The sequence below is a fragment of the Haemaphysalis longicornis genome, unplaced genomic scaffold (genome assembly GCF_048455015.1).
Source record: "Haemaphysalis longicornis isolate Haplotype H1 unplaced genomic scaffold, Haemaphysalis longicornis Haplotype H1 scaffold_4, whole genome shotgun sequence".
Taxonomy (NCBI): Eukaryota; Metazoa; Arthropoda; class Arachnida; order Ixodida; family Ixodidae; genus Haemaphysalis; species Haemaphysalis longicornis.
The window spans coordinates 56810159-56830347 of NW_027526361.1; positions in this window are offsets into that span (position 1 = coordinate 56810159).

Below are 20189 nucleotides of genomic sequence, written 5' to 3' on the forward strand. Positions count from 1 at the left end.
CCCATTCCCAGCCCTCCCCGTGAGCATTGGCAGAGAGTGTTACCCAGCCAACACCTCGACGACCAGACTATCTTGCTCGACTAAGCAGCCAGCGGCACTATTACCCATGGACTTTTGGACTAAAGCATTCTGAAATAACGTATTGTATGCCGATCAAAGAAGTTGCATAGTTGGTGTTTACTTGCGATTTCTTGTGAGGTTTTTTTTTTCGTTTTTTACGTGTTTTCATCTTTGTTTCAATGCATAGGAGTGGGGTATTAGATGGACCTATGTGATTTCTTGTAAGTGCGGTGTATACACCTCTGAGTTACGTCAGCGCGGGGGCATGGCTCTGCGGCGTTTCGCATCCGCCGAGTTCCAGATGCGCGCGTCCGGAGGATTCAAATACTCAGCCCCTAGGTATGCGGGCAATTGCATCTTCACAAATCTAACGCTCGATATCGGGTTGACTGGTGATCCTCTACAATTTCCACAGCACAATCACACGCCGAACTGTCGTAATTTAAAAAGTTAATTAAGAAGAAGTACTAGCTAATTATTGCCCTAAACAGCAATTGCGACACGCTTTACTGCGCCCACCACGGCCCCTGATCACTTCCCGCAAGGACAACAAGTTTGCATTAGAAAGAGTACTTTTTTTAAAATTACTTCCCTGTAACACCCTGTATTGCAACGTGTATAATGAGCTTTCTCTCTCCAAACAGTGCTACGCAGTCGCCGCATACGTACTACGCACTTTTTATTCGCAAACTCGTTCGTCATCAAATCTCGCTCTACGTTAAGAAGCAGTCTCCTATTTTTAGACAGAGAACGTCAATGTATACAAACGTGAACGCCTAAATGGCCGCCAGTAAGGCTTAGCTCGCACCACGTTTCCATTCACACTCGCTTTCTTACCCCGGTGGTTCATTTGCGATGCGGCCTTCGCGGCCCGTCATTCAACAGTGTAGCCGAACTAAAGTGCTCGCACATAAACGGCGTACGCAAAGCATAGCTGTCTTCTCGGCAGACACCGCTCGGTCGGAGAAGCGGGTCGTCCCTAATCTGAAAGCCGACATCTGCCACGAGTTAACGCGATGCCAAGGAACGTCTTCTCTCTAACCAGAGAAGGAGCCTTGCCCGCTTCCAACTCGAGGATTTGTCCTGGAGGCTTCTAAGTTCAACGAAAAAAAAAGTGAAACAATAATGAGACGTCCTTACCGCTTGTGACAGCGGCGTGCGTTCGACATCTGGCGGGGTAAGCCTCGACAGCAGTAATCTGAAATACGTGGGAAGGGTTCAACCAACGAAGCTCCTCCACCGGTGTCAGTGATTACGGAAAAGCCGTTGGTCGGAAAATGGAGAAGGAATGGCGCATATCGGCTCACGTCTCTCCCCCTTGCTTAATTCCTTATTCCGGATTTTCCCCGATTTGAGGAAAAGTCTGAGCAATTAGGCATTCGTGAGCATGGGTACAGCCATTTTGATCTGTAAAACTGCGCCTACATCCTTGCGTATTTATTGGTATCGCGTTATTCGACAATATGAATTTCTCCCGCGTCACATCCGTCGGTTTGGGGCGAATCATCAAGAGAAAATTCGATCTTATTTCGTTGTTGTTTGTATTGATAACATTTGCGAGCAAAAACAAAACGAATAATATAGGTCGGCAATGTACGAGATATCGATAAATAAAACAGAGCAAAATCGCGATTTTCGTGCAGACTTGTTTCTTGAATGGGTAGTTTTTGCTGGCGAAATTCTGTAGAACCTCGTTGAACAGTACCTGCCGAGGAGGCATAAATACCATGTGCAAAGCTGTTGTTTAACCGGTCCCCAAAAAAAAAATTGGATATTCTGGCTGGGTTGTTTTCATGTGATTGCTAGTTAAACCATAACTACGACTGCGTAATGACAAAGTTCGATGACATTTCATTTTCAAGCGTCGGTGTAGGTAAATTTTTAGTTCACAAAAATGTGCGCTTGAAAGCTCTGTCGAAGAAAGTTTATAATAGCATGAATTACGAGAGCGTATGTGTGCATTCACCCCGATTTGTGTTTTCTACGGCAGAGGGCTTCGCCCTGTGGTGGATACTCGACTGGCAGGATGATGATCAGGAAGAAGTGTGGGGCGGAGCTCGTGCGCGCGAGTGGTCGGTTTGGGAAACGCTCCCGTCAACCCTCGGGCGATCGAATGATGATTCTACTCTCTTCTTCGGCAAAGCGACAGACTTGATCATCGACCCCCATGAATAAAGCTTTTTCTCAGTAGATGGGAACACCAAAGGACGCCCGAGTTTGGAGAAACAACACTTATTCCACCAAAACTGACGTGATTCTTGGTATACGGGGTAGCCGTGCATTCGGTAGCCGAGTGTACCGCATGTACTTAGCGTATATTGCACCGATTACAGGGCTCACGTAAACATTACTTCTATTGTGTGTAAGTGTCTGACTCGGACGATCCTCCGCACGCGGCCGCCGTGTAGACGGCGCCGGTGTGAGAGGCAGGCAAGAGACAAAGGCACCCGACGCCAGCCTCCACCCTAGCGCTCCCGTCTTCTAGGTCGTCGATGGGTCCCGCGATGCTCTAGTGGCCGGAGTCATTCGACTCCGCCGCTACCGGTCGACGATGGTCGGTCCAGGCTATGTCCCCGATCGGAGCGGCCGGCCGCCGCCGCCGAGCGCCGCAGCCGAAGCGACTCTTGAGCTCCCCACTTCCAAGCACGACGATGATGATGATGATGATGATGATGATGATGATGATGATAATGATTAGTGGCTCTCCCTTTGAATCGGGGCGTCGGTTGTCAGTAACCGACTTGCCTGTTTTATTACGCTTACTTGCCCTACTCCCAGCTAACCTAATAGACCTTATGCAAAAGTGCCGCTATCTACCGGAAGAAAAACGGAACGAGCACGCGACGCCATGTTGGGGGCCGGCGGTCGCGGGATTGCTTGGTACGGAGCGTGTGAGGGGCTTTCTCGACTTATCGATCCTTTTATATTCAGATTTGAGCACAGCAAAATGAGCGACGAGTGATCTGTGGACCTTTCTCTGTTGCCCACATTTGCGGGCGACTTCGTAAATACGCATTATTCATCGAAAAAGAAGTCGGGGAGGCACCGGCAGGGAAGCTGTTAGAGGCTGTCGCGTTTCTTCTCCATTTTTTTTTTGTTTTTTGCTTTGAGAACGCAAACATTGAAAGTACACCCGTGTTGGTTCGCATCCTTCGGGTTTCTCAGGAGGTATTATATAATTCCTGAAACGCTTCGAAACTTGCGGGCTGTCCTGAGGTTGAAATGAAGGACGGGGGGGGGGGCACGCGATATAGCTATACGCTCAGGATCCTCTAGGACGCAGAGGAAACCTGCAAAAGAAACAAAAACACTTAACAAAATAAATTGCATACCTGGCATTTTTTAACAGCGGAGCTGTTGTTACAACAGCGGAGCTGTTGTAACTGGCCGTGATGTGTAGCGCATAACGTGTGTGGCGTGTAAAAGTTAAACATTGCCAATAAATTATCAATAAATTGCCAATGAATAATCAAATTATTAATAAATTGCCGAGCGCTGGCGAGCGCATGCCTCGCGGCGACCGGCGAGCGTTCCCAGCACACGCAAAGTATTTAGCAAAAAAAAAAAAAAAAAGACTACGAGAACCTTAAATTGCGAGAAAATGCCGAGCGCTCGTGAACCCATGCCTCGCGGCGACCGCTGCGCGTCCTTTGCTCGCGCCGTGGACAAAAAAAAAAAAAAAAAAAACTGGGCGCACACTACCGCTTAAAAAATTCCGCTCGAAAAATTTGATCTTGGAAAAATAGGTTACGGTCGAACAGCAGGCGACGAGCGGTAAATGACCGATACACAGAATTACTACGTACGTTACTTGCACTACTCGAGCCGCTACGTGAAAGTTGCAACTCTCGCGGATCCCTTATTTCCTGGAACTTTTGGTACACGAAATAATGCGTAGTACTTCTATAAACGCCTACCGAACGTCTAAAAAAAAAAAAAACGCGGGCGCGCAAAGCACGAACGGCAGGCTCAAGACTCTACCCGCACGATAAAGTACGAGCTGACCGATGCAGTGCGCCTTAACTACAAGCAGGGAGGAGTGCTCCACGGCAAATACAGGGCTAGAAAATAGCACACTTTGGGACTTAGTCCTGCACATAGCATTCATTTCGTGACTATGCATGCGATCTAGCTATAATATTACTGCGCGAAGGGAAGTCGACACCCGCAAGCGACTTCACGCAGCGCTCGAGTCATCTTTCCGTTGAGAAATAAAAAAAGAGATGTGTACGCTATTTCCGTGGTCGCCCTCGTATCATCTTTGTGCACAGCAAGTTACACGGCAGTATTTGGGCATCTTGGACAACGATAAATGCCGATGTGCGCGTCGCTAACCCCGGGCTGTCATGTGCACAGCGGTATCCGGAGATCCGGGAATCCCCCAACATGGCGGAAGCGCACGCGGTTCCCGCAAGAGGGCGCCAGTTTTTGCATAAGGTCTTCCCCCCTTCCATCTCCCCCTCTTCCCTGTTTTAAACTCATCGCCCCCACCCCACTTTTTTCTCCCCTCGCTGTTCTAAATTATCATCCGTATGATTACTCCGCCAGCGCACCCATCCATTCCCTACTTTTCCTCCACCCCCCCTCCATTCGCCTCTTCGTCATCTCTATGACCTTGAAGTTGAGGTTCCCCTCACCCCAAATCCCAAAGCCTCCGCCAGCGTTGTTTCCCCCTCACCCCGCGGCGGTCATATCTCTGTGCAGCTCCTGACAATATGGTCTATAGTTTCCCGATCACTGCCGCAGCATGCACACGTTTCATCCTGCTGCCTGTAGCTACCCGTGTATGCCCGTGCCTCCAAGAGCAAAGCACTGCCTCTCGTATTGTCATAGAATCCCTCCTTCTTAATTTCCTGTTTCTCTGCCCTATCCAGTATCCAGGGTTTTTTTCGCTTCCATTCTCTGTACCCACTTTCTCGTCTCTGCTGCCTTTACCTGCTTTTAACTATTGTGCAAACACCACTTACCCCTTCCGACTTTCCGTACCACTTGGTCAGCTGTCTGGTCCTCCGTCTACACCGCGTGTCCACGCTCCTCATAAAGAGGCACTTAAGCACCCTCGCGGCCCATTTTTTATCCTCTATGTCCCGAAGCCGCTCCTCAAACTTTATCTTGCTCTGCGCCTCCATCGCCTCGAAAGACGACCAGCCCATATCTCCTTGTACCGCTTAATTCATTTGTAGTTTTGCTGTGGGCCCGTAGGGTCAATCTGCCTACCGCCCTCTGATTTACCTCCAGGCCCACTTGGGTCTTTGGCTTCATGCACAGAACCGAATTTGCGAAAGTTAATCCTGGTACCATGACCCCTTTCCAGACTCCCCTTACCACCTCGTATTCGCCGAAGCGGTGGTAGCGCCACCTCCCGGGGCGCAAGCGAACCCCCGTATTGTTACCATCCTATTGCCAAGCCCCGCAAGCCGTGCGGGTCTCGGAGCGCGCTGCCACGTACCCAGTCGGAATAGCGGGTTTTCGCAATTCATACGCTATAAATGCTTTATATCCAGCAAAACAAGGTATCTCGTAGCTCTGTAACCAAATATCACATTGAAGTGTCCCGTTCCGCACCCATTCACTCTTTCAAAAAACAACTACAGCAACTCTCTCTCTCTCTCTCTCTCTCTCTCTCTCTCTCTCTCTCTCTCTCTCTCTCTCTCTCTCTCTCTCTCTCTTGCGGATTGTACCATACCACACAGGCAATACGAGCTCCCTCACCATGAAAAGCGACAGTACAGCTACTCGATCAACTTAAACAATGTAAAATTCGGAACCGCAATAAGAGCGTTATTACTACATACTACGGCGCAAGACTGGACTGCAATGCAAGTGAAAATTTCATTTCGCCAGCTTGGCGATGTTCTTTCTTAATAAATTTGAATTCCAAAAAATAGGTTTCTCGCGCCCCTATAGTGCTTTGTTTCGTTCCGCGTGGCACGCCAGCGGGTAATGAGATTTTTAACAGCGTGTAGTTTTTTTAGGCTGTGGCTAATTGACATTCCTTTGTGCGCGAAATGGCCGGACCTTGAAGGGGACAGGTCATGTTGACTTGGCAGGTCGGACAATAGCTGCGGTTCACTAAAAAAAAACGGCAAGATTTTTCAACGTGCGCCATTCTAAGGGAACACACCACACTTGTGCTCGCTTCATCGGCATAATTCTGCGGACACGAGCAATATTAAAAGAAACGCCGCTCGACAGGCGGCCGACTGTCCTGGAAAGAGGAGCTGTAGAACCGGCGATTGGCACAAAGGCTGTTTGCAAAGGAGATTATTCTCCGCGCGATGACAAAACACGGAGGACAATGGCCAAACCCGGTCCCAAATCAGGATTACGATGTAGATTTTTACAATTCTCCGTGACAAAGCTTGCATAGTCAACTCTGCTTTTACCCTTCCTCCCCCCTCCGCCAATCTCGACGCATTTTTTTCTCGTCCCCGCGTATTATCATTTTCGCATAAGTTAAGGAGCTTGGTGTAGTGACACGTTCTACCCGCGATGCCTGCAAAAAAAAAAAAAGGGAAGGAAAATAAGACGCCGCTGTGTGAAGTATTTTATTAGCTCAATCACTAATAGGAGGTTAGACCTTCTACTCGCGTGTCTTGTATCAGGCAGAATCCACGCCCAGTTTTCTCAGGAATGTTTTTCACTACGTTCTTGTAATTTAGGTAATTTAGGTAATATAGGTAATTTAGCTAAGGTTTTGCTTTTGAGGTTGGAACTTCCGGCGGCAGGGACGGGCTCACATTTGCTGTCGCGATTTTCCTGAACCTCATTATGTCTCTTCCCTCACGCTCTGTCAATCCATTTTAACGCTATGAATCGCGTTGACTGCTTCTCAGCCCCGCATAAGGACCATGATGGCGGTCACGCTTCTCCTTCCATGCCTCGCTGGAGTGAGGTAAAACTGATGCTGATGCTGAGGTTCCTCGTCGGGGAATGTGGCGCCGTCATCCCACTGCTCACTAACGCTAGAGAACAAGTGACGAAAGAGGTAGTATCGTGATCTCTACACTACGAAAGAACAGTTGCCTATCATTCCCTTCATCATTAGTGTCAGGCGTAGGATGACACGTCGAGTCGTGGTCATCGAAATCGGCGTGTCTTCTTTCGCTACCATTCCCCTCTAGAACGGATCAACCCAGAGTTTTCACAGCAACTCAGAGTTTCTTCCATCCGGTGCATATATGCTTACGCGCACCAAGCTTCTTCGCGTTCTTAGGACGACTCGGCTTTTATCACGTGGGGTCTTTACCTGAATATCGGCGAGGTCTGCCTGTCAATGCATATTAACATGAAAGGGTTTTATTCCCGGATACACGAAGATTTCGCTGACGTCATATCCGTCACGGAAGTGACGCCAGTACAACGAAGCAAGCGGCCTGTAAAGGGTGCACCCCTGCACACAGGGTCTTCTTGCGGGGAAGCAACCTTTAATACTAAAGAGTACGTTACACTTAGGGTTTTTCGTTTTCGGTTTTTATATTGTAGCACGAAACTGGTTTATGCCGCGATACCCCGTAATTTCAATGACGTCATACCCGTCACGAAAATGACGCCAGTACACCTTCGCCGAAGCGACCCGCCAGCGGAACATCGCTCGCCAAGCACACTCACAAGACAGCCGCCGACCGCAAATCATGCTCAGCTGCAGCTTTCGCTGCACATTTCACTTTCGTGTTTTACCGATTCCTATGACAGAGGAATCAATGACAGTTTCTTTAAGACAAGCGGTGAACCGTTATGCTTGTTTGCTTGCAAACAAGCTTAACGGGTAGCTGCGTGTCAGGAATACAGCACGTCAAGAAAAAACGACAGTCGAGACATCTTCTCTTTTTTCTAATTAGTAGATCTAGGCTCTCGTTTTGACCAAGTGATCGCTCGCTAGGCGCATCTTATTTTAATGGAAACGCGTCGAAGCGCTATTATTTATGCTCCTTTCCCCTCCCGCTGCAACACTTGGCGTCTTACATAATAGCACAGGAGCGCAAGACACCGCCATTACGGGGCCGCGTTAATGCTTGACACAGGCCCCGCGCGCCTCGCCCCGCCAAGTGTCTTGCGACTGAACCGCAGAACCACATCGTGAAAAGTTAATCAGTCGCAAATCGCGTAATTAATTTTCGACAGAACCCGAGACTTTTTTTTTCTTTCGTTGTTCATTAATTATCTGTTTTTAACGCCACGAGGGAAGCGCGTTCACGAGACAAGAAACAGCCCAATCAATGGGCGAGCTTAGTTTGGAAGCGAATCATTTCGAAATCCATTCCGCGCAGCCGCGCATCCCGGATTCATTAAACGCGCTATTTTTGGCCGGACGACAAGCCTTTATTAAATTTCCCCAATGCCTGTTCCGATACGCGAACTGTCTGAAACGGCCGCGTTTGTAAGCGCGTGCGTTGTTCAGTCATCTGCCGTTTCGTATGATTGCGTAAAGCGCGCATAAAACCGTACACGTCATGCCACTTCACCATTAGCAGTCGGGCTCTGGAAGCCAGTTTTCTAAGCGAATAAATTGTCGGTTCATAAATATTGTGGGGGGAACTTTGATTTCCTCTAAACAATCCGACTATGAGTGTGCTGGACTGTCCTCGTAAGAGAGAGGGAAATGGAGAGGCAGAGGGAGAGATTTGAAATGCAGATTACTTATTAATATATCTAAAATTGAATTCCACTCATGGTATCCTTCCAGTATTGTCATCATATAAACCTCCGCAACAAAGAAAAAACGAGGAGAGGGAATCAGCGGCCGTGGTAGCTTACTTGGTTGAGCGGTACACGCCCGACGTGTGGATTTCGTAGGTTTGATTTGCGCCTATACGCCGCAGCTGATTTGCTATCGAAATTCTTTACTGCACTTACTTATCACAGTAAGAAAACTTAACCACCACCACTCATCTTCGTAAAAACAGTTCATCAACTGCCACAGAGAGGCACAGACAGAAAAAAAAATTGGCGGCGTATCCGCTTGCTTCGCTGCAAATCGACTAAGGCCCCCGAAATAGGGCTCCCGATTCTTTGTTTGCGTTTGTGGCTTTGTTCTCGTTTTACTTTTATTATTATGTGCGCGTGTGTAGGTGCTTGTGACATGGCGTCATGAGATCATTCACAGCAGACGAAAAGGCAGCCATGTCACAAGCACAGACACTCACGCACAGAATAATGAAGGTAAAACGAGAACAAAGCCACAAACGCGAACAAAGAATCGGGAGCCTTATTTCGGAAAGCGGGGTAACCTTATACACCAGACGACAGACGATCTGAAACCAAATGGCTGGTATTGACAACGATAAACCGCGGGAATATTTTACTATGATTCAAATGAGTTCTTATATAACCATTTTTGGTCATCATAAACTATCGACTAAAGGTTTCCTGATCGTCTGCTACCCTATTTCTTCAATAATTTTTCTTAGACAGCTCTGAGCTCCTTCCTACCATGAATCGCCATCGCGTGTTTCGTCTTGAATTTCCCAGGTGGCGTCATCGTCCCGAGATCAGCTTGCACGTCCAGATTGACGCCATTTTCTTATAGCCTAAAATCATTTTTATTTATTTTCAGAAGGGACAGGTAAGTACTGTAGCTGATTCTAGTGTCAAACAAAATATACCACAAAATGCGACATTTGTGTGAAGTTCGCGCGCGAACGGAGCAGCTGTTCGCTTAGGAAAAAATTTGCAAGGGTTCCATTTATCGATGAAACACCCTGTATTACGCTAGCATGAGGAGAAGGAATACACTTTATTGTAAACAAGTACGTAAAATATAGAATAACTACCAAATAAGTCTGGCTGTCTCTTCTCGATGCCGTGGGGGTCGGAACATTAACTACTTCAGAAATAACTGTCTATTCATCACCATATTTGATGACCATGTCACCTTCATATTCTTCATCATTAACATTTACAACAACGACAACGATATGCTTATTATCTACATCATCGCAAACGCATACAAAACATAAAGCCAGTTCCCCGCGTACGAAATCTGTTAAAAAAAATGGCCGCGTAGCTGCTACTTTCGTTGCAAATGTCGACGAAAGATGATAGTCGACTGGCACTCCTCCGCAGTGAATGGCTCCCTTCTCTTTCGCGCTCACCCTCCATGCTGTTCCTCTCCAGTCTCGTTCCTCCCAACATAACACGCTAGAGGTTTGCTCAAGTCAATTTAAATTTACCGCGTTCCACTGCTCCAGGCCGCGTGCATCGATGCCAGCACTGCCATACGGCGGAGACGCACGTGAATCAAGGCACCCCATTACAGCGTTTATATAACCACGCTGTCCTACTCCACGAGCGTTTCAAGCGGATCGGGGAACCTATCTAGTGGAACCTTTCGTTTCTGTTGCCGTTTGATTTCATAAATGCCGCCAGGAGCTATAATAGCGCCGGCAACAGCACGCGACAGTTTTCTGCAGTTGATGTAGTATTTCATTTGCTATAAAAAAAAACCAAGCATCTGTGAATTTTTTAATAAAGTAACACTGCAAATATCACTCATGTATTGATTTCCTGTCTTATATTTGCGTAATGTCTTGTTATTGTTTAACAAAATGAAATTTGAAACAGCGCAAAAAGACGGGACAAGGAAACGACGACACAAGGCGCTGACCCGTCCCGTCTTGTCCATTTGTCCCGTTTTTTTGCGCTGTTTCGAATTTCAGTATGCACCACCAACTAGCCCAAACCACCGTTCTAACCTTGTTCAACAATATTGGCAGGTATGAACATTTACACCGGACTTAGACGTTTAGATTTGCCTGGGGGTATATAAGACTATTCGGGGGACTACTGGGGGTACATAAGGCTGGCGGTATATAAGACTATATAAGACTAAGACTTTGGCCGGGTGGCTAAATCGAGTCACAGACAGACATACAGACCAAAATGTATGTGTTTAAGTAGCCCAAGAAAACAGTGGAGCTGACTTCGGCCCCCTGTCGGCAACGTCCCGCTGTGGCGGCTGTCGCTCACAACGCCACTCGCCGCGGTATGTACGCGCTCGAAGGTCACCCACGGACGTGCCTCAGCAACAAAAGTTGACGGCACTCACTCGCACTCACTAAAATATATATTTTTCCTCAAGCACTCACTCGCACTCACTAAAAAAATATAGTTTTACTCAAGCCCTCACTCGCGCTCGCGCTAATTTCTGGCCCTCACCACTCACACTCACTCACTCACTCACACAGACCGAGCGAGCAAAATTTTGGGGTTTTATTAGCTTAAGAAAGACTACCGCCTTTAGAAGCCCTCGTGCAGGAGCGCTCACGTTCGCGAAACAATGCTGCTGAGAGAGGAGCAGCGTGCAAACTCAGAGCGCCCGGGTGTCTGGACGTCAGTGACGAAGCGTCCGCGCGCTGCCCACGAAGCCCTTAACCTGGCGCAAAGACGTTGCACTCAAAGCCCAACTTCCCCATGTCCCGCCGTCACCGGCGTCATCACTGGCAGTTCAGCAGTGCATATGTTCCACATACCTGTACAAGTAGTAACTTCTTGTTTGTTAGGGCCATTTTCGACCCTAGTAACCGATTATCGAATCGCAAAAAAAAAAAAAAAAAAAAACATGGGCCCTACTCCTGATCCAATAACTTCCTAAGTGCTGACACTGCTTTTCCTTACATAAGTTAGGGTGATTCACAAACGCTGCCACGGAACACGAAGTACAGTCAAACCCGGTTATAGTGAACTGTAATATGCGCCCCGATTTGTTCGATATATCCACTAATTCGATATAGCCGAACCTTTCTATAACGAATTTTTTAGGTACGAGTTCGCAATACGCGGGACACAACCCCCCCCCCCCCCCCTTGCCATTCCCACATAACGAAACGAACACATAAAGGAAGTTATTACCTCACAGCAAACCACCCATTTATTGCACGCAATAATGTTACTTTCCGCCTAAACTGCCTACTTTGCAAAAAAAAGGTAATTTTTGTTTTCACTTTCGTTTTGGTGGCACCAAGGGGCACCGCATTCTCTACACGAGACATTTGCACCAGTTCAAGTCCGTGTCCTTCAATATCGAAGCAATATTGGCGGAGCACATCGACTGCCAACAGCTTTTCATAAAGCGTCGGACGGCTTTACGTGTTGACATCCTCAGCCTCTTCAGTGCCAGCAGCACCAGCTGCCATGACATCGGCGACGGTGTGGGCGCGAGGGGCTGACGGCAACATCGGCAACAACACTCAGGAAATCCTGGTAGGACACTCCGCCCGACACAGCATCTGGAACGTTGGCGAGCTCTTTACGCAGTTCGCCGGTGATGCCGTCTTGGTCAGGACTCGCTGACTGAATGGGCTCCATCGTGCGTCGGAAACAGTAACGGAAGGTGTCGGGCGTCACGCCAGTCCATCTGAGGCTCAACATCTCAATCACGGCCAATCAGCATCTCAATCGCCGCTCCGAGACAACGCATTTCTGTGGCAATTGTAGGCGCGCCGAGTTCGATATATCCGATGTGAACTTCGTTATAAGGAATATGCTCCGCATGCATTTTAGACATGGATTTGCTTTTGTTCGGTATGTAGCGTAATTCGCTCTATCCTGGCTCGTTACAATCGGGTTTGACTGTAAAACAGTGTGTACAATGTTCAGCCAGAAAAATCTTCCTATTTTCCCAACCCGTCTACCGCAGCTATTTCGGCCATTATTACCCGTGATCGGAATATACACGGCGGCCCTTCGGGGGAAATAACGGTTTAAAAAGTATGCTTACCGGCAATCTTGGTTCCATGCTGATCCATCCTTCAAGCCAGCCGGCGGCACACAACTTCAGCAGAAAACGCTTTGTATCATCATCAGCATTAGGCGACGCACTGGTCCTAGAGCATGTCCTCGTTGCTCCTCACCTGCCGTCTCCTCCACCGCCACTGTCACTGACACAAGAACAGACCTTACGCGCACTGCAGCTCCCGCCGCGAAAATTTTTGTTGTGACCAACTTGTCCACAAACCCCTCGTTTGGAAATGGTAAACCCAATCAGCTGTCGCCTTTCGAAGGCTCCGAGCACGAGGAAAGTTCAATTCACCGCAGTTCAGAGTGCAACGAGTCCAGACGGAGACTTCGCCGCGCCACCAACGGATATCAGTCGTCGTTCAGTCCACAAAGAACGGCCTAACCCACGTCTCTGTCACTGCTGCATATATCCGCACAACTCGCACACACGTCGAGGAAAGTATTCCCAACAATTTGCGCGAAGATTCCACGCAGAGACTGCCTAAAAAGCGCGAAATCCAAGCATGGGAACAAGGTTTCTCCGAGCGTCTAAGAGGCGCTGCAGCTAAAGCATCGTCTGCGGGAGACGGCTCGCAGACGATGCTTTATTCGTCTGTCTAGACAGACGTGACGAGGCGTTTTTCTGCGGCCAGCGGCGCACTAGCATGGCATCGGGCAGAAAATGGAACTTCGCCAGTTCGTAGTATCGCCGGCTTTGTCGCAGGAGTTCGCTATCGCTTGTATCTTTAAAGCAATGTAAGTATCGCAAGTCATTACAGTTACCGACCACGGCAACCACCTTCTCGTCGGAACGAAGAACAAATGGACGGCTTTTTTCTCGTGTTTGGGAAAACACCAGGGGCTGTATTTTCGTAGCTGTCCCTTTTGAAAATGCCCCTTTTGCGTCCCTTTCATCGTGACGTACTTCCGGTTAAGCAGTGGGCCTTTGATTCAAATACTGTAACTGCTCTTGCAAACGCATTTTAAAGAACTGAAACCGTATCAGAGTATCTTTTATGTGTTTGTTGTTCCGCGAGCGAACCAACTATAATAAGGCGACAAAAAATCGTCTGCTCCAAATCGTCTGCTCCGAGTAGCCACGGCTCAGCTCCGCCGTGCTTGCATGGCGTCACATCCGGGTGTTCGCTTTTAGCCAATAAGGGCTCGCTCAAAAGGGACACTTTTGAAAGGGACACAAAAGGGACAAAACACGGGAATGCCGCTCCATATGCAGTTATGGAAGACAACGGAACAAAAGGATTGTTGCCGGTATGCAAGCAACGCTAAACAGCTTCTGTGGCTGACGATTCTTTGTAATTAAGCAGTATTAATTAGGGTTAGTAGTTCACCCGCAGCATTATCTCAATGGCTAAGGTGTTGTGCTGCTGATCCCAAGGACGCCGATTTGATCCCGGCAGCATCTGCGACCATTTTCTGATGGCGGCAAAGAGCAAGAACGCCCATGAGCCGAGATGCGGTGAAATTTTGTTTTGCCGCACAGCGTATTCTACTTACCAATCCTGCTGATGGACCACGACAAGAAGCACATACGAACGAACGATTTACAGCTTCGCTGTAAAAGATGGCTGCACTGCCACCAATTTCTCAAATAAAAAATGTTGCAACAAATTGTCGAATAAAGCAAAGCAATCAATTATAACAGAATACAAAATATACCGAACGTAAGGAATAGAGTAACACGTTTTTATTCGGTTATTTTTACCGGACTTTCGGTGCGCGGACATATCAGCATACAGACAATTACGCACCAAGACGTTTCAGTGCAGGGCAATTTTAGATACAGAGAGATTTTGGCGTGCCAATGATGCACCTTAAAAAAAAAAAACACTGAACAGTTGAAATCTATAACAGCTTTGTCCATGTTCCTATTATTTTTTATTGCGCATAATCATAAATTGGCTCAATTTAAAAAAACACTTCTCTTGTAATTATGTTCTAAGCGTGGCTTGACGATCCCGTTTTATTTATTTATTTTACTCTAAAATATCTAAGAACAGTTTTGTAAAGAGTGCTTCTGTGTTCTTATTATGGTTGTTTTACGCACAGGTAATATTGCGCATATTTCTGAAACTATTTATCCGCTAAATATTTGTTCAGGACTGTTTCTCCATCCTATTTGTTTTACTTTTCTCCCAAATTCACTTCACTGCATTGTAATCACCCCCATCTGGCGTAGCAAGCACTGCCGCTAGAAGAGCTGACATCTCCAGCCCACATTAAAAAGTTATCTCTCTCTCTCTCTCTCTCTCTCTCTCTCTCTCTCTCTCTCTCTCTCTCTCTCTCTCTCTCTCTCTCTCTCTCTCTCTCTCTCTCTCTCTCTCTCTCTCTCTCTCTCCCAAATTTGCGCTAAATATTCTTTTGAATATTTTACTGAGTAGCAACGTTCTTTTTTACAAAAGTACAAAATGCGAGCTTCAGTGATATCAATGAGCCGTGATCAGCGTTAGCCGGTTCCACTCACGAGTTGCCGGTTCCACTCACAAGAATCACTTACCACTCACTAGTGGTGAGCGGTCCTGAGTCGTGCGCGATGCTCATCGCGAGTGGCGCTGACATTCGCGAGTGGTGAGTAGGGCTCACCACGCGTTGCGCTCACACTCGCTCATACCTGCACTCGCCAACCCGAAACGATGGTGAGGCTCACACACCACTAACTAGTCAGTGGTGAGTGGGTGGTATGCGAGTTCACTCGTGAGTGAGTCTGACAACCTATGTCCGCGGAAATCTGTTGTCCAACCCCTATCTATGCATATCGATGCAGAGATAGGGGTTGGACATGCGTGCCCCGGCGCGCGAGCCGAGATCGCGCACTTGATGGCCGTCGAGGCGGTGGCGCCACCAATCTGCCCATCGCGGTGCCTTCACCTGGAGTGACGGACATCAATAAACATTGCGAGCCCCTGAACAGTTCCGCTGTTAAAAACAAAATAATCATCGCCATCTTTCACCGTTGTTCACCCACAGCCGCATGAAGGCCTGATCACCAAATGTGATCTTGTTGCAGCCGTACCTATTATTTGACTCCAGATTACCTCATTTTCCCCCTCCGCCATAGTTACCTTCTCTCCCCGGCTTTAACTGACTTACACTGCTGTCCGATTTTTTTCCGCAAGGAGCGCCACACCTCTGTATTACATAATCGTCATCATCGACTTGATGTGCACTACAGTAGAAAAACCTTCTCCGCGAGCTTGTGATCGCTCCTATCCTGTTTCGCCTCGCCAGTTTTCGCATACCGTCCTTTCACTGAGTTCCCTTTTTCGCCCCCCGTTTTATTACGTCCGCTGAGACGCATTCTTTTATTTGGGTAGTACAATAATTGTCGATCCTCCTCATCACATAACCAGCCCAACCCTACTTTTACGGCGAAGCGGTCTATGGTTAGGGCAAACCGTCCACCTTTAGTGAGCAGAAAACCCTCCAAAGCGTGGGATGCGCATGCGCAAAAGAAACCGACCGAGCGGCGCCGAGCCACAAAGCAATAGCTTGTATTCACTAGCGAGGCCAGCATTCAGGCAACCATGTGAGTGCGCCGTTACTGGGTATACGTCGGGCTACGCGGGATGGCGGTACTTGTCCGTGCTAAGCACATGATACGTGTGCTGGACGTTCCAAACTCTTCCCACCGAAAGCGAAGTAATGCTCGACTCCAATGTGAGTGCGAATAATAACATCTCTGTTGACGCCACCGTTGAGAATCGGTTTGAAACAGAGCAGACGACGCACGCCGGTGGTATTTTTTTTTTCTCTCTCTCTTCGGCGTGCGGGCGCAGTGGCACAAGCCGCCATGTCCGTAACGCATCGGCCATGTCCGTGGCCGCTTCCAGTGTTGCCAAGCGAAGAAAATGACAGCTAAACTTTTCAACGAATACCACCTATAGGGAACGTGGGAGGGTCTCTCGCGGCGAAACGCATCATAACCACGTGCTTGTGACGTGTAAACAAGCCACGCACGGCGAATCGCGCGTTGGTGCGAGGAATGACGCACACACAGCAGCGGGAATAGGTGACCGGTAAAAAGCGCAAAGGCTCACGGGTACATTGTCTGCTCCCGCGGAGCCCAGCCACTTCCGGTTCGAGAGCTGTCCTGGCCACCCGTAGGCAGGCAGCTTTCATGCGCGCGTGTGCTTGTTGTTTATCTGTTTCCACAGGGAAAAAAAACGCTCATGCATCGCACATTCAATGAATAACAACGATGAATCCTAATAGGGACTCCTCTGAAAGGTAAGCACCCTGTGACAAATAAACAACACGCACACACGCGCGTGAAAGCCGCCGGCGTACGGGATGCCAGGCGAGATCTCGAACCGGAAGTGGCTGGAGTAGACGACGTACCCATGAACCTTTGCGCTTTTTACCGGTCACCGCGACCGTTGTGAAGCAGAACTGGGCCGAGACGCCCAGTGCAAGAGTCAACGTCGCGCCCATGCGGCTGCACCGGAGGAAGAGAAAGCCTGCGTCGCCAAGCTAGAGACAACGTCGAGACGGCGACGACGTTGCGGCCAGAAAACAATTTATCTAAATTATGGCGTGAGTGTAGTCGCATTACCGTACCGTCGTGTCGCCAGTACGGCTTCGCTGGTCAACCACCTTCACAGAGTGGAATGGAAGATGAATTTTGAACGCGATGCTGTGTAAGCTGGTGCTTGGGCCGGCGAACGTGCGCGCGAACACCCCTCCGAGCGATGACGTCATCGCGCCCGCCATGGAGGAAAGGCGCGTGCTAACACCGCAGCTTTACCGAAGCTTTGCCTCGCCGCGCTTTGGCGGGACTCGGGCCGCCACCAGTCGGAAGCGCGATACAACTGGTATAAGCACGGCCTCGGAAACGCGTCGCGGCTTGACCCGCTCTATCGCTTGTTGCGACGATTTGTGCAATTTTGACGGCGCGAAGAGAAGGATTAATGCCAAAATGAAAGAAGTGAAAGGCCGAAAAGCGATAGCATTAATCAACCTCTTAATTGGAATCCCGAACTCCAGGCTTCACAAGACGAACGGTGACCACCGAAAGAGTTCAAAAATTTTGAGCAACCGCTCGTCCCGCTGCGCCCTCCGCTACTCTTGGAGCATCACCGCAAAGCCAGTGGACAAGTGTACATTATACATACTTTTATGACCGAGAGCTCGTGCTCTTTAAGGGGCTAACGACGACACCACGTAGAAAACTTGACCAAGTCTTGAAGCATAACCACGCAGAAAACATGGCCGAGTCTACAAGAATAAGCACGCATAAACGTATACCCGTGCCACACGTATACACGAAAAATGACATATCGAATGACATTATTTGGGTGGGCAGTGCTCTACGCGAAAGCGCAATGGCAATAAATATGTTACGCATGATGGGGATACCGGCAAAAAAGACAAATTCACTCATATTTTGGGAGTTTTTAACGTAGAGAAAAACTTCTTGCAAAGGGTTAAAATGTTTTTGTGAGAGGAAAACGTTATGAGAAATATAGTTTTCTAAAAAATGTTTTGAGCCCTTTCTAAAAACGGCTTCAGAAGCTGCCGTCGCCTGCCAGAGGCATCGAAATCGGAAGAATTCTAAATGACCAGTATCACGATGTTTTTTTGTTATTTGCCGCTGTTTTAGTGAAAGTCGTCTTCTTCAGAAGGTCGCCACCAAGAGTGCACAAAAAATCATCTTTTTTCGAAGTTAAGCTACGTTTCCGCGTCAACACTCTGGTGCTGAGAGTTTCGTTGGTTTCATTTGGTGCTCGTCGCGTTCGAGAGTAGGCAGATTTAAGGCGGTCGTGAGGGCGAATGAGTTGTGCGGAACTCCTTAAAACAGGGAATTCCATTAGATTTTTGCGTGTAGCAGCGAATTGATCAAATTAAAACTTAATGCATTAAGCACTTAATTTCCTTTTTTGTGTACGTGGGGCACGGATATAAGCCGAACCGTGAATAAGCCAGGCGGGGCCGGCAGCTTCGCGGTTTTCCCAGTCTTCGCGCTACAGTGCAAAGCTGCCAATTTTTTTTTTCGTCAATTTGAGCTAAAATGTCTTCTACATGAGTTTGGCCCTGAATACATGATGCTCGTCTTCGACTAAGTGTAGCGCTTATCCCCCTCCGCGAAGCACTTCGGTCAATTATGAGTTCTGTATCAAGGCGTTTCATTGCTCCTGCCCATTGAGCAAGCACGAAGAGAAGACTATTAGTTTTCTGTTTTTATTATTTTTTTTTGACGTGTAACTCGTTACTGTTTGCCCTAAATGCACATAATCTCATGATGATTTTCCCCTGAATTACCCTGTTCTCTTCAAACCTCATATGGTAAATAATGGGTACACCGCAAACAAAACTCGGACAAGAAAGGACACAAGACGGAGTGCGAGTTTTGTGTCCGAGTTTTGTTTGGGCTGTACCCATCATGAACCTAACCAACACGCCCAACTCGCAGTTCTTCCCATATGGTAACCAAACTTTCCACTACGGCAGCGCAATGGGTCAATTTATCTAATGGCAGTGTTTCGAGCTTGTTTTTTCCGCGACAGCCACTCACATTCCACTCTGACCTCGCCCAACCTGTTTGCATATTTTATCGCACAGCCTGGCTTCGAGAGAGAACGGCCGTGCTGCCCACAGGCAGACGGCGCCATTAAACTGCAGTGCGTTAATCTGCTTTTACGCCTTGCTTTTGTTGGATGGCCGCATTATGTGCTCTTTTTGGGTCCCTTCAGTTTGCGTTCCTGGCGATCACGTTTTTTTTAACAACATTGTCACGCTTGTGCCTGCACCAAATCACAAGACACGTCTCAGGAGTACGCCGGAATCGGCGCACTTCTCCAGACATGGCGTGTGCGACTCAGCTAATAACGATGAAAATACAGCTTTGTTCGCAATACGAACGTGCGTGACTACGCCAAGTTAGGTGGACTTGGTGGAAGTTCGGGGTTAAAGCGCATATAACTACTTATTTTTCTAAACGCTTACATAAGACTGAAAGCAAACAACTGCGCGTAACATGCAAAGAAGACAAAAAAAAACCTTGGGTGATTTCTCTGTCATAGGAATCGGTAAAACACGAAAGTGAAATGGGCAGAGAAATCTGAAGATGAGCATGATTCCTGGGTCAGCGGCTGTCTTGTGGATGTGCTTGGCCAGCGACGTCCTGCTGACAAGTCACTTCGGCAAAGGTGTACTGGCGTCATTTCTGTGACGGATATGACCTCATCGAAATCTTGGTGTATAGCGGCATACAACACTTTAGTGTTAAAATATAAAAAACGAAAACGAACGACCCTAAGTAAAACGTACTGGTGATGATGATTGATGATGATTGCTATTGGTTTTCCCTTTGAAGCGGGGTGATGACATGTCACCTTACCAAAAAGGACTAATATAACCATGTTTTACACTCTTGCTTTAATACTTGCGCTGCTTAG